The following is a 14,915-nucleotide window of genomic DNA, read 5'->3' as shown; positions in this document are numbered from 1 at the left end:
CTGTTGGTATGCCTGCCGGGAATGTTCAGGTAGCGTCACCTTCTTTGCAGAGTCAAGATGTTGCAAGGTAATTAGATGAAGGCCCCTAATATGTTATCCCTAATTCTTTGTTTGTTGTTTTAGTTCAATAATCCATTAATTCATCCGTTTTCTACACAATTTATCCTATTCGGGGTTACAAGGCTAACTCAGCTGATTTCGGGTTGAAGGCGGGGTACACCTTTGGACTGATCACCAGGGTTTACGTGCAACAACCATTCACACTCACATCAATACAGGTAATTAATCTAACATATTGTATATATTTTTGGACTCTGGGAGGAGGTTGTAGACTCCACACAGAAAGACACTAGCCAAGATTTAAATTCACAACCCCTTTTCTCTGAGGGTCACTTAGGAACAATATCCTAGCTGGACAGACGCTAGCTCAGTCTCAGCATATTATTTGAATACCCTTGAGCAAGGCACTGAGCACCCCACTGCAAACTGCCCCGTGGCAGCATTACCACTTCGACAACTCCCATTTGGTTGTATCGTGTTGTGCATGTAGCCAATCTTAATTTATCCTCAAGGGTACAAATCTTTTTATTCTATAAAATTAAAGTACTGTAGAGCGCTGCTGGACATGAGGACATCCAGTGCATTCCTGCCAACAAACAATATACACACCCTACTGTGGAGGAATGGTGTCGCACTACACAACACAATATGCATGCTAATATTGACTGATACAGTGCTCCATTGTCAGATCTTCATAGTTATTACAAAGGGACAATGGGTCTTGTGTCACTAAAATAACTCCTATAAGTATGGATTTCAACATTGTGACACTTAACTAAACTTGGAACCTAAAAGCTACAGGGCTGCTGACACAAGCTGCTACATTTTAGCTCAATATTCATACTAGGATGACAGTATGTAAGTAGGATTTGTTAAATTCTTCATATTAATCTTCGAGCATGTCAAGTAGGTTATGAATGTAGCGTATACTCGTTTTTCCACATTCGCACACAAATTTAGTAGTAGCTGAGGCAAAAAGTTACATTTATTTTACATTGAATTGGACGATGCGCAAATCCTATGCATTACTGCAAAAAAATGACAATTCTGCCCAACACTCTCAATACAACAATGCAGCCCAGTCTGCTATGTAAAAATACAACCCCAATTCCAATGAAGTTGGGACGTTGTGTTAAACATAAATAAAAACAGAATACAATGATTTGCAAATCATGTTCAACCTATATTTAATTGAATAATCAATGATCAACTTTATTTTTTTTTTCGCAAATAATCATTAACTTAGGATTTTATTGCTGCTACACGTTCCAAAAAATCTGGGACAGGGTCATGTTTACCACTGTGGTCACCTTTTCTTTTAACAACATTCAATAAACGTTTGGGAACTGAGGACACTAATTGTTGAAGCTTTGTAGGTGGAATTCTTTCCCATTCTTGCTTGATGTACAGCCTCAGCTGTTCAACAGTCCGGGGTCTCCGTTGTTGTATTTTACGCTTCATAATTTAATACAACAGGTCTGGACTGCAGGCAGGCCAGTGTAGTACCCGCACTCTTTAACTACAAAGCCACGCTGTTGTAACACATGCAGAATGTGGTTTGGCATTGTCTTGCTGAAATAAGCAGTATATGTTTCTCCAAAACCTGTATGTACCTTTCAGCATTAATGGTGCCTTTACAGATGTCTGCCATTGGCACTAACACAGCCCCATACCATCACAGATGCTGGCTTTTGAACTTTGCGTCCATAAAAGTCCGGATGGTTCTTTTCCTCTTTGGCCCGGAGGACACAACGTCCACAATTTCCCAAAACAATTTGAAATGTGAACTCGTCGGTTTTCTCCGGGTACTCCGGTTTCTCCGGGTACTCCGGTTTCCTCCAACATCCCTAAATGTGAACACTTTTCCACTTTGCATCAGTCCATCTTAGATGAGCTCGGGCTAGAGAAGCTGGCCGCGTTTCTGGGTGTTGTTGATAAATGGCTTTTGCTTTGCATTGTAGAGTTTCAAGTTGCACTTATGGATGTAGCGCCGAACTGTATTTATGGACATTGGTTTTCTGAAGTGTTCCTGAGCCCATGTGGTGATATCCTTTACACATTGATGTCGGTTTTTGATGCAGTGCCGCCTGAGGGATCGAAGGTCACGGGCATTCAATGTTGGTTTTCGGCCTTGCCGCTTACATGCAGTAATTTCTCCAGATTCTCTGAACCTTTTGATGATATTATGGACCGAAGATGATGAAATCCCTAAATTCCTTGCAATTTTACGTTGAGGAACATTGTCCTTAAACTGTTTGACTATTTTCTCACGCACTTGTTCACAAAGAGGTGAACCTCGCCCCATCTTTGCTTGTGAATGACTAAGCAATTCAGGGAAGCTCCTTTTATACCCAATCATGGCACCCATGGTCTTTTTTGCCACCTGTCCCAGCTTTTTTGGAACGTGTTGCAGCCATACAATTCTAAGTTAATGGGTATTTGCTAAAAACAATAAAGTTTATCAGTTTGAACATTAAATATATTGTCTTTGTAGTGTATTCAATTAAATATAGGTTGAACATGATTTGCAAATCATTGTATTCTGTTTTTACTTATGTTTAACACAATGTCCCAACTTCATTGGAATTGGGGTTGTACATCTGCAAATGAATTGCTTTGAGTATACAATTTCTTTGTTAGTGATGGCAGTTGATTACCTTACTTCATAATCATATATGCAACTGGTTGTAGATTCTATGAGTCATAGCGAGTTTTTAAGGGTAAAAATGTATCTGATGTATGCCAGTTAGAGGTTGGAATTGGTAATAATCAACATTGCAGCATAAGCTCATGTGCAAAAATATTTGTCATTCAAAAATGTTCAATTTATTATGTTTGTGCAAAACCAAACGCTTAAAATCATCTGAGAGATTCAGAGTTTAAGTGTTGGTGGGTGCTGTTGTTTCAGTTATCATCAAATTTCAGATGGGAACAGCAATTGTTGACATACCCAGCAATTAATTGATTGTGAGTGTTCTTTAAAGATGTTTACTTATATATTATTAGTGTGATATAAATCATATCAGACCTTGACATGGAGCAGAAATCTGAGCAAATGACCGTGATTCACATTATTTGCTGCAGTAACGAATCAGCTTCACTCATCGGGACACAATGAATTGGAATATACTCACTATAGTTACGAACAGTACTACAATTAATGTTGTTCAATGATGGGAAAAAAAAACCGCAGCAAATGTTTGTCGCCCTTTATGATCGATTACTTCGTCAATTTTGTAAAAACAATTTTTTTTTTTAAATCCACTTTTTTCACATTACTGTATGTTCTGAAAGCATCATGAGTATTTAGAAAAACCTCTCAGTATATAAAACCAGGGACCTTGGAAAAATCTTTTTCCTTGAAGGTCCAAAATCCCTGGCTACACCACTACAAGCAAATTCCCCAAATGGTCAACTGCCTAACTTTCTGCTGTCCCCGCTTCATGTACTGTTTTATAGTGTCTTACTTTACTGGATTAACATCCTTGCATATTAAACACCATATATAACGCCTTAACTTAACCATAACTTGCAGCATTGAAGTGCGGGCCCCCTCAATTATTTTTCATGAGGCCCGAATCCCTTAGGGCGCCCAGCCTCCTCTTCACTTTGTTATATTTTCCCAGTGTGGAAAAAAACAAAACAATATTACTTGCTTGTTTTTATATATTTCACACCAGTGACATGACACAATAAGCCCACTAGTCTTCTCGTGTCCTTCTCCCACCTTGTAGGAGCAATGCTAACCAGTGTCAAAAGAAATAATTAAAATGCAGGCAAAGTTGAAGCGGGCTGTGTTAATTGTTATTTTTAGCACAGTGTATGCCACAGAAATGGCCCGTGGGCCGGACTTTGGACAACCCTCAGCTACAACATATAGGGGTCACACTCGTGTCTTTCTACCAGATCTCCCTCACTTTTGTGTAGCTTCATCCTCAATGGTATGACACTTGTTTCAATATTTTGCTTACACTGTGCAATAGTTTGAAGTCAAGCAGGCAGCCGGAGCCTCTTCATTTCAATATGATAGTTGAAGCTTTTCATCAGTGTGATTTCATAGGAATTATTAATCAAAGGCTTTTCTTCTCACCTAAGACGCTGCATAAAGAGGTGATGAAAGCGTGCAAGAATATGAACCGAATGCGATGCTGTGAATTGGAGAAAAACTCAAAACTCTCCCCCTGCTGCGTGGCGATTACTGTGAGTATACTGCTTCTGCAGAAGTAGCACGACACGCAAACAACACCGAGGGCCAATTGTCCACAAGTCTGGTGGGAGCAGGTGTCTTCTGAAAGAGTGCTCCTTCCATTAATACTGGATATATTCATATGTTGAGAATTTTCATAGTGACAAAGATATGACCATACTGAACAGTCCATCAACCTCTACAGAAGCTCTTCTAAACAATATATTTTAATGACCCTGTCAAGTGAATACAGATATTTGTATCTAAATATGATGGGGCGTGCAGTTAGCTAGCTAGCTATGCCTACATCAGTAAAATACATCTTCCTTTCAGACAGACAGCTGACGTGGCCTCGATGCCCTTGTTGTCGGCCAAGAGTGGATGCACATCACGGCAGTTCAACTTGGAGATGTAGAGAACAAAAGGAGAAAGAAAGCTTGATGGTTTAAGGTATGCAGAAAGTGGGCCCTAAATCTCATCAGTTTTCCTCCTCTTCCTTGGTATGAAGAGGATGTGAGGCCAAGCATTGTGTGACTGTGCAAGGGGAAACATTCCTCTGAACAAACACCCAGAATTGCAGTATGTGGCTTTAGACCAAAACTCCTACCCAGCGGCGAAAAGCCCTCTGCTGCTACATTCTGGATGCTAGATGTGAAGCACCCACAATGCAAGAAAAGGCCCTTCACTGTCTCTACAGTAAAAAGCCATGCAGTATTCAGGACTTTTGCCATTTAGCGATAAGACTGACAACAGAACAACAAGAACATTCTGCTTTCCCGGGCTACGTTAATGATCCGACCGACCATTTCAATAATACTACCAATAAATGAGTTTAAATGAAAAATGTGGCTCCAATGCTAAAAATGCACTTGCCTTTCATTTTCTAAAGTGTACATTTTCGTTGCTGGAGAAGGGCCTGCATTACAGTTAATGTGATAATTTCTCTCCCCAGTTATTAATGATAGCCGCCACCTTGCATAATATAAATTAAAAGAATAACTCGAAATAGGGCACAGCAAGAAAGTTGCAGTTAGACTCATTGAATTCATGAGTTTTATGAAGTGATGTCAAACTAAAAGGAACTGAACCACGGAGAATGTGGGTCTGCCACGGGCAAGGAGTAGTCTATGTGGGAAATGAAAATGTCGCAATTGTATTTAGTAGTACATGCATCATTCAGGCTATGAAAGCCTTTTTACTTTAATTTTCCCAATCCTTCAACGGGGCGGCATGGTGCATGACTGGTTAGCACATCTGCCTCACAGTTCTGAGGACCCGGGTTCAAATCTGGCTTCGCCTGTGTGGATTTTGCATGTATTCCCCGTGCCTGCGTGGGTTTTTTCCGGGTACTCCGGTTTCCTCCAACATCCCTAAAACATCCACGGTAGGTTAATTGAATACTCTAAATGTGTGTGTGAGTGCGAATGGTTGTTTGTTTATATGTGACATGCGATTGGCTGGCGACCAGTTCAGGGTGTACCCCGCCTCTGGGATAGGCTCCAGCACGCCCACGACCTTAGTGAGGATAAACAGTACGGAAAATGAATGAATGAATGAGTAAATCTTCAAAGGGAAATTCTTGGTGCAGAAGCAACCAAAAGATTCAAAGTTGTGTCATACTGTATGTAGATTTTCTCTTCTTTTTTGACTCATCTGCTATGAAATCCCTGGTTTGCTTTGGTCTTCTCCCAGCTACCCATCATTCCCTCGTCTTGGACTCTTAAAGTCAAACACACACACACACACACACACACACACACACACACACACAAATGCACGCACACGTGCTAACACTTTGGATAACTGTCCTGCCAGCTGGCCAAGGCCAGATGACAAGTTCAAGAGGCCACACATATGCCCTCAGTATCACAACATGGTGCACAAACACAGAATGCATAGAATGAGTGCATTTGCATAATCAAGGACGCATTTGGGGCGAACAAAAGAAAGAAAAAAACCAAAAAGAAAAACATTTGAATTCTGCAGCCAATTTCCATCAACCGAAGCTCATCCTTTTGTGAGAGAAAGTGAAAAAGCTGACTGAGAAGGAAAGAGATCTAAGGCGAGAGAGTGAGCTGAGAGAAAACAGTGAATGTGAACAATTGTGTCAAAGCAAAGGACACTGTTCTAGTGATGGATGTTTCCCTTTAACAATCAGAGCCTTGAGAGGGAAGGAGGGGCTTCATGATGGCAGCGATGGTGTTCGTGTCGCCCTGTGTCTGACACTGCCATAGAGACAAATTACTGAACCACAACACTTACATGAGACTTCAACGCAATTACTTACCTGTACAATACATACAGTACATACATACATGCATACACAAACAATACATATATATATACATATTTATATATATATATATATATATATATATATATATATATATATACACACACACATATATATATATATATATATATATATATATATATATACATACATACATACATATATATATATATATACATACATACATACATATATATATATATATTCACAAAGCCACACAAGCCTTACATCTGACGAGTCAGTCATTCTTCATCTGTTGACAATCAATATAAATAATAGTTGGAAAATGTGCATTAAGTGATGATTAAAATAGACAAAATAGTCACTTGCCTAAAACAGTAACTGTGCACGGGATATGTGTATTGCATCCTATAGGGGCACAGACGGCAGAAGGGTGGAATAGAATGTCACGTTCTATTTGTGTATTAGTCTCGATCGCGTGGCCAGACTGAAAAAAAAAATCATAATGCATCTCTTGTATTATTCAGGTGGCCTGGCCAAATGTGGCGGCGGGCCGTATCCAGCCCGCGGGCCGTAGTTTGGAGACCTCCGTTGTAAACCTTTTACATGACATTCATTCTTTTGAATCATTGTATGTACATGCTAGTTTGTGTAAATAAAGGACCATATTAGTGTTTTGCAACTGTTTTAACTGATTATTTGTAACTACATTAACTCCATGTTATGTAATAGTACATATAATTTCTTAGCCAAATTGCAGCCCTGAGTCAAAAATGCGTACTTGGAAGAGAAAGAAGCTATGAAACATAGGGGAAATAGTAGGCCATCTGAGATAATGCAGAGTGAATGGGGCCACACAAGACATACAGCAAATGCATATCACTCTGCACATGGTCAATAAGTCAACATCTGACTAGTGCATTCCTACAGTATGTACTGTATCAGTCTCTGCATTGTCTGAGGAAGAAGACGATTCACGAAAGACTACTGCACTTCTCTCCTCACCTCTGGTGGGTTTCCATTCTCTAACGCATCTATCAGCACCACAGTTCTCTTCAGCTCTCCCTGCAATGTTGGAGAAATGGTAACGCAGCTGTCAGCAATTAATAGACAGACAGACAGAGGGGGGCTGCTTTGCTGAGTGGGTGCCTGCTTCAGGCGGGTCCAGGTAATGGAGCCATAATGGGCTTTTAACAACCACGCAGCTTATGGTGGTGTTTGCCTTTCAGTGGTAAAGCAGCACAAACAGGAAATACAGAAAGGAGGCACCCCCACAGACTGAACAGCATGGGGCGAGCCATGGCGCCTGCTGATGTCTGCTACACTAAAAGAGGAACCACTAAAGTTGAACGAACTTACCTGTCATAAACCATTGCACATTGGCCAATTTGTGTTAAAATGGGAAAAGTCCCTACAAAATAAATTCATAGGCTTGTTTCTAAATACATTATACATGTTTGAAGAGAATTGCATTTTAATTTTTTGCACATTTACAGTATATTTCTTAACTGACTAAATTTGTGAATTTATATATATATATCCAACTACATACTTTGTACATATATCCAACTACAACTCCCAAAATTTGGTTTTTTTGTTTTTTGCCCCCAACGATTTTCTGATTCAATTGCTGTAGTGAAATCAGTATTTAGTCGTTACATCTGTGGGAGATACGTTAACATGCCTTGTCATATCTGCAGTAATATTATATTACAGATGGCATTCATTATAGCAAAATGCAAGGATGAATGAATACTAGGAAAAAGGGGCTGATTTTGAGCATTATAGTTTTGGACACCACATCAAGTCCGCTCCATCCTGATCAATGTTCAAACCAACCAACCAACCATAAACTAACACGAGCAGTCAATCAGACAAATTCTAACCAGCTAATATCATTGAAAACACGAGCGATGCTTCCTCTGCACCTAAAGGCTAGATTGGTCACAGAAACAAGTTGTCACAATCGGTTATTCGTGGACACCCAAATATTGAACCACGCACATATGAGAATATTGACCTGTCTTAAAAATGACATGGTTAGCCATCATCACTCTGATCTGCATTGACAGCCTTTGTGTTTGTTTTTATAAACAATCAATGCTTAAGATGACCCCAGTTGTCTAAATCTACACCCGCTGATGACACAAACATTTTGAGAGCTATAAAGTAGGTCCCGCCCCATCATGTTTTTCATGTGCTTCTTTTCACTTTCTTCGAATATATTATACACATTATCAAATCTGATGCAAGTTACACACTTAAAAACAACCCACAAATAATAATGTAAGTGTAGGCTGGTAATATAGCTTCGTAAGTAACTGTAGTTTTACTCAACTTCTTTCAGTACAATTGATACAGGCCAGCAGGAATACAGGGAAAACTGTCTTCAATGTCAGATGTTTTGTAATCAATCAATGTAAACTTTGTTGTTGTTTTTTTTAATAATTGGAATGGAGTTTGCTTAAAAAACAACACCCCACACATAACCCTACCTGATGAGGAGGTAGTAAGAATGAAATTGATTTGCACTGGCAACTGCAACTTATCTTTGTTAGAGAATGCCCTTCATCAAACAAATATACACACCACTATCAAAATTGTTCAAATTTGTGTTGAACATGTGCAACAAACTCTGCCCTCATCTGCTAGGTCGCAGCATTACAAAAGCCCTTCCATCCATTTTGTATCACACTCATTCTCATTAGGGTCAGCGGTGAGCTTGAGTCAATCCCAGCGACTTTGGGTGAGAGGCGGGGTACATCTGGACTGATGTCAGCCAATTGTATAGCACATAAAGAAGCAACCACTCACACTAACATTCACACCTGTGGACAATTTAGTCTTCAATGAACCTAACATTCATGTCTTTGGAATGTGGAAGGAATCCAGACTACCCGGAGACAACCCACGCAGGTACGGGGAGAAAATGCAAACTCCATACAGCAAAGACAAACCTCAGAACTGAAGCAGCCGCACTAACCACTTAGTCACTGCTACATCAATCCATCAAATACGTCATAGATTATTGAGAAAAAAACTTACTGAAAAGAAATTGTCGAGTTTAAAAATTGTTGTCCTCCACCAATAATGATTGAATTTAATTATATAAAATAAAATATAAATATAGAAAATATAAAGTAACTAAGTTGGAAAAAAGTAACTTTTTATTTACTTTAAAGAGCTGCCAAGTGGCAGGAATACAACTTTCTCCACCATTCTCAGTACATTTCTCTAAATTGATAGCTAGATGGATGCCGATTGTGGTCCATGAAGGTAACTGTGTGTGTGTGTGTGTGTGTGTGTGTGCGTGTGCGTTTGTGCGTGCGTGCGTGTACGTAAACGTGAGTGGCAGTTTTGATATTGGGGGCACATGCACACACACACCACCATTGCTCCCGCCATCTTAATTTTGATGAGAAGAGCGAGAAAAAGTGGCAAGATTATGCGGTTTGAGTTTGAGCCTGCGCCCGGGAACGTGCAGCGCTTCTGTCTGGATGAACTCGAAGTGTCGGTTTCCTCTTCGAAGAGCACAACCCATCGCCCAGGTGTGAGGGAACCGGCCGGCGCGGCGGACCTTTTTGGCGAGGCAGCAAAGTCCGCCGAAGTGAAACGCGTCCTCCTCTTTCTACTCGGCTAACCTCGCTAGCCGCCGAGCTAACGTGCCGCCAGCTAGTTGGTTACACCGCGGCGGTGGGAGCTCCTCGTCGGCGGCGCACGAAGGACGAAGTGACCGAATTTGCCGGCTCCGTCGAAGACAAAGCCCAGCCGCGCACAGGCAAGGTAAACTTTCTGGTGTTTGGACGCCACTCTGTATTTGGGAACTTGTCGACAGTCAGCCAGCCAATTGGGCTTTGCTTGGTCCTCGCAAAAGTCGCAACTTCTTCAACTGCTTTCTTGTCAAAATGGCTCAATATTGGGCGTATGATTCCAAACAACCTTTTTGCTGTGTTATCATGTGTGCCAATGGGCCTCCACCACCACCAACGGCTGGGCCTCCACCACTACCGACGGCTGGGCCTCCACCACCACCGACGGCTGGGCCTCCACCACCACCACCGACGGCTGGGCCTCCTCCACCACCACCGACGGCTGGGCCTCCACCACCACCACCACCGACGGCTGGGCCTCCACCACCACCACCACCACCGACGGCTGGGCCTCCACCACCACCGGCTGATGCGGAAGCTGGCAGCGTAAAGCTATATGCAAACATTGGCAATAAAAGAAACAGGGGGCTGCCAAACCCCGCAATACTAAAGCACCGGAAATGGAGGGCGTTCCAAACCGTTAATAACTAATAATAAATTAATATGGGACTCGTAAACCAAAAGGCATTCTTTGTGCACACTTAAATATACGAAGCATTTTAACGAAAAGTGATCAGGTCAATCACCTTCTCACTGACTCAAATATTGACTTCCTCTGCCTATCTGAGACATGGCTCCATGAATCTTCGCCCTCAGCAATACTATCTGTACCTGGTTACAAAATGTTTAGAAATGACAGACAGGGTTCTAACGGAGGAGGTGTTATGATTTATGCCACTTTTAATTGTAATGAAATACATGTTACAGATGAGAATGGATTAGAATTCCTTGGACTAACTGTTTCTTTGTCACAGCAAATGTCTTTTATTCTTGTAGTCATTTATAGGCCTCCCTCATCAAATGCCGCTTTCTATGAAAAGCTGGAAATGTTACTGAAACAACTCAATCTTGCAAAAGAGGAGATAATAATGGGTGACCTAAATGTTAATTGGGAAGTTAACAAAGTTAGGAAAAAATTGAAAAGGGTTATGGACGATATGGATATGACTCAGGTTATTAATGGCCCTACGAGAATTACAAACTCCACCCGAACTCAGATTGATCTAGCCTTTACTAATAGGCCAGAAAGGATCTTGAAGCCATACAATATGCTCACAGGATTGTCTGATCACAATCTTATAATGGTCACAAGAAAATTAAATAAAAAGCGCTTCAAACCCTTGGCCACCACTGAATCCAATAGGATACCAAAACATGAACAACAAAATTTCCAAGATTCCATCCAAGAAGTAAACTGGGATGTATTACTCGCTGGTAAAAATTTAGATGAGGATTGTTCTAAATTTGCCAACAAAATACAAGAAATTATTATACAATTTACACGGATAATTAAACTAAAAGCTAGAAAGAATGGCCTGCCTTGGTTAAACACATTTATTCTGAAACTGATGAAAGAACGCGATCATTCCTTGAAGTTGTCGGTCAAATCAGGATACAATAGACAGCACTTTATCTCACTGAGAAATAGGGTAGTGAAAGAAATAAGAAAATCTAAAGCTGACTTTTTCATTACTGCTCTGAATAGTGCGAAGGGAAATTAAAAAATAACCTGGAATTATATTAAAAAACTATTGGGTGATACACAAAATAACAAAACAAAACTAATGCAAATTCAATTAAATGGAAACATCCTGACGGAACCTCAAGTGATGGCTGATGCTTTTAACAACTACTTCATTGAATCTGTGTCAGAAATCTCTTCTAAGTTTGCAGTAAAACAAAGGAAGGAATACCCTGCATTGTCTGCAACGCAGTTCTTTACTATTACAAATATTACTGAGACCAAAGTTATCGATTTAATTCATTCACTCAAACCATCTAAGGCAAAGGATGTTTTTGGAATGGACACGAGCATGCTCAAAGATCTAGGTTCAACTCTTGCTCCTCCTATTGCCTCAATCATTAATCTTTCAATTTCATCTGGTCACTTTCCAAAGGCCTGGAAATCTGCTATTGTTACCACTGTCTTTAAATCCGGTGACTCAACTTCTCTGAATAACTACCGACCTATAAGCATTCTTCCGGCCATTTCCAAAGTTGCAGAAAAATGGGTGTCAGAGCAGATTGTCCATTATTTAATCAGCAGCTCCCCCTCTCTCCATGCCATGCAGTTTGGTTTCAGATCCAAGCATTCCACTGAAATGGCTACATGCCTCTTCATTGAGAAAATAAAATCTTCTCTCGACAAGGGTGGAGTTGTAGGGTCGGTGTTCTTGGACCTCAGGAAAGCTTTCGATACAGTAAATCACTCTGTTCTTCTTACCAAGCTCTCAAAATTTAACTTCTCTCGCAAAGCTGTGAGCTGGATTGAATCATATCTGCATGACCGAACACAATCTGTATCAGTTAACAACTGCAGATCAGAGTCTCTTAGGCTAACCTCTGGAGTCCCTCAGGGATCAATATTGGGCCCCCTTTAATTTAGTCTTTATATCAACGATTTTCCCACTGTTTGCCCTGAAGCAGAGTGCGTAATGTATGCAGACGACAGTTTTCTTTGTTCATGGTCGCTCCAAAGATACTGTTGCTGCTAAACTCACTAATACAATGTCCTGTGTCACAACTTGGTTGCAGGAGTGCTGTCTACAGCTAAACATTTCTAAAACTGTAGGCATGTATTTCACTAAAACAAATAGAGTATCTATTGTTAATGGAGAAAAAATGCAAATTGTCAGCCAATACAAATATCTTGGGTTAATAATAGATCCACAGCTTTCCTTTAAAGCCCATATTGACAAATTGTGTAAAAATATCAAATTAAACCTCGCAAATGTTCGTGCAATTCGGAATGAAATGTCAATTGAAGCTGCAAAAATTTACCTGCATTCAATGATTCTTAGTCACTTTAACTATTGCATAACCAGTTGGTCCCAGGCTGGTCAGAATGCAAAAAAAACATTGGAAGTTTTGTACAAACAAGTAATTAAAGTGATGGATAAAAAACCAAGGCACTATAATCACTGTGCAATTTAAAAAAATACAGTCTTTTAAACTGGGACAGTCTTCACATATTTGGAGATTTAAATTTGATTTATAAAGTACTGCATGATTTGGCCCCAGCTCCTCTGGCTGAGTTCATCAGCCAAAGAAACAGCTCTGAGCGTGTCACTCGAGGCTCTGTCAGAGGTGACTGTCTCATTCCTCTGCGCAGGAGCACTTTCAGTAAGTCAGCCTGGTCAGTGAGGAGCGCTGGTGAGTGGAACTCAGTACCTGAGGAGGTTAAACTGCTTACAACATACAAGGCCTTCACAAAAAAACTGAAAATGTGGCTAAGTTAACACCTGTAGCTGCCAACGCTAAAAGACAAGTATGTTATGTTGTCTTTTTGTTATGATCAAAAAAATTATGGTTTTATTCTCTCTTAATAGTATAGTTTGATTATGTATCCTGTATTATATTGTCTTGTAGATGTATTTTACTGCTTTTTTACATCATGGCCAGGGGACTACAGATGAAAACTAGCCTTCTGGCTAATTCTGGCTTTTTTAACCATGTGTACTTCATGTGTTTTATGAAATTGCATTGTCCCCTTTCAAAAATAAACTGATAAAAAAAAAAACAGCAAAGCGGTGGGTGATTGACAGGAGGTTGGGTGGGGACCACTTACTACGTGACGTCAGCCGTGCAGCTCGTGAAACCAACTCACAGTCCGGACTATAGACGAAGTTGAAAGTTCTCACTTTTCATTGTAAATATTATTTAAGCTAAGTATTCTAAGTCCTTCAGTGAGTCAGTCCTTACCCTCCATGACCGATTTATGACCCCGAACTTCGGTATGAATAATTAACCCACAATGCATTGCACACTTAACACGCCATTAAAACTCTATTCTTAATGTGTGAGCAAAAAAGTAACAACAATCAAATACACTTTTTACTAAGGAAAATAACAAAAATAGTGTGGTGATAGTGAAATCGTGCATTTCTTTGCACTTCCGTGGTACTGCACTGTCACTGTGCATCGTAGAATAAACAATCACCTCCCAATCGCTTTCTTCTGTCTGCTTATAAATAAGCGGTCTGCGTCCATGGTTAAATGCTATTGAATAACTGGACTGCGTTTTGTTCAATTCACCAGCCAAAAATTAGTACTTGAGAGACATTGATGACTCAAAAGTAACCATTCCTGGTTTGAAGAAGTAACTGTAGTTACTTTGCCACACTTTTCTGGCATCTCTGTTCATGACTGCAATTGAAGATTTGATGTACTGTATGTACATCAAATCATACAGTATATATGCATGTCATCGGGTCAGCATGGCTCAGGTGGTAGAGTGGTTGTCTCCTAAACAGAAGGTTTCATTGACAACTAAATAGACTGAGAAAGAAACACAAGATGAACTGTGACTGCTTGGCGGGCTAATCATCACTTACAGTATCTCATCTCAAATCAAAAATTCAATAAATTGATCCAATGGCATGTTGACAAATAAGACATGGTCCAGCCCTTATAGAAATTTTAAGGTGTATTTCTTTTTTTTAACTTGATGATTCTAGAGTGATTGTCCTTCCTGTCACAATTTTAAAGCAGTATTACTATGAGCTACCCCCAAAATTGCAAACACTACAATTCACTTTTTATATGC

General features: G+C 40.2%; 1 protein-coding gene across 2 annotated transcripts in view; it reads right to left on the bottom strand.

The window, feature by feature from the left end:
- LOC133479252 (myelin basic protein-like) overlaps positions 1-14,915 on the bottom strand; it is a 62,722-nt gene that overhangs the window by 18,202 nt on the left and 29,605 nt on the right. The window lies entirely within an intron of this gene.

The sequence above is a fragment of the Phyllopteryx taeniolatus genome, chromosome 6 (assembly GCF_024500385.1).
Source record: "Phyllopteryx taeniolatus isolate TA_2022b chromosome 6, UOR_Ptae_1.2, whole genome shotgun sequence".
Classification (NCBI taxonomy): Eukaryota; Metazoa; Chordata; class Actinopteri; order Syngnathiformes; family Syngnathidae; genus Phyllopteryx; species Phyllopteryx taeniolatus.
Note: the sequence above shows the minus strand (reverse complement) of the source record. Positions and strands in the feature narration are given on the sequence as shown.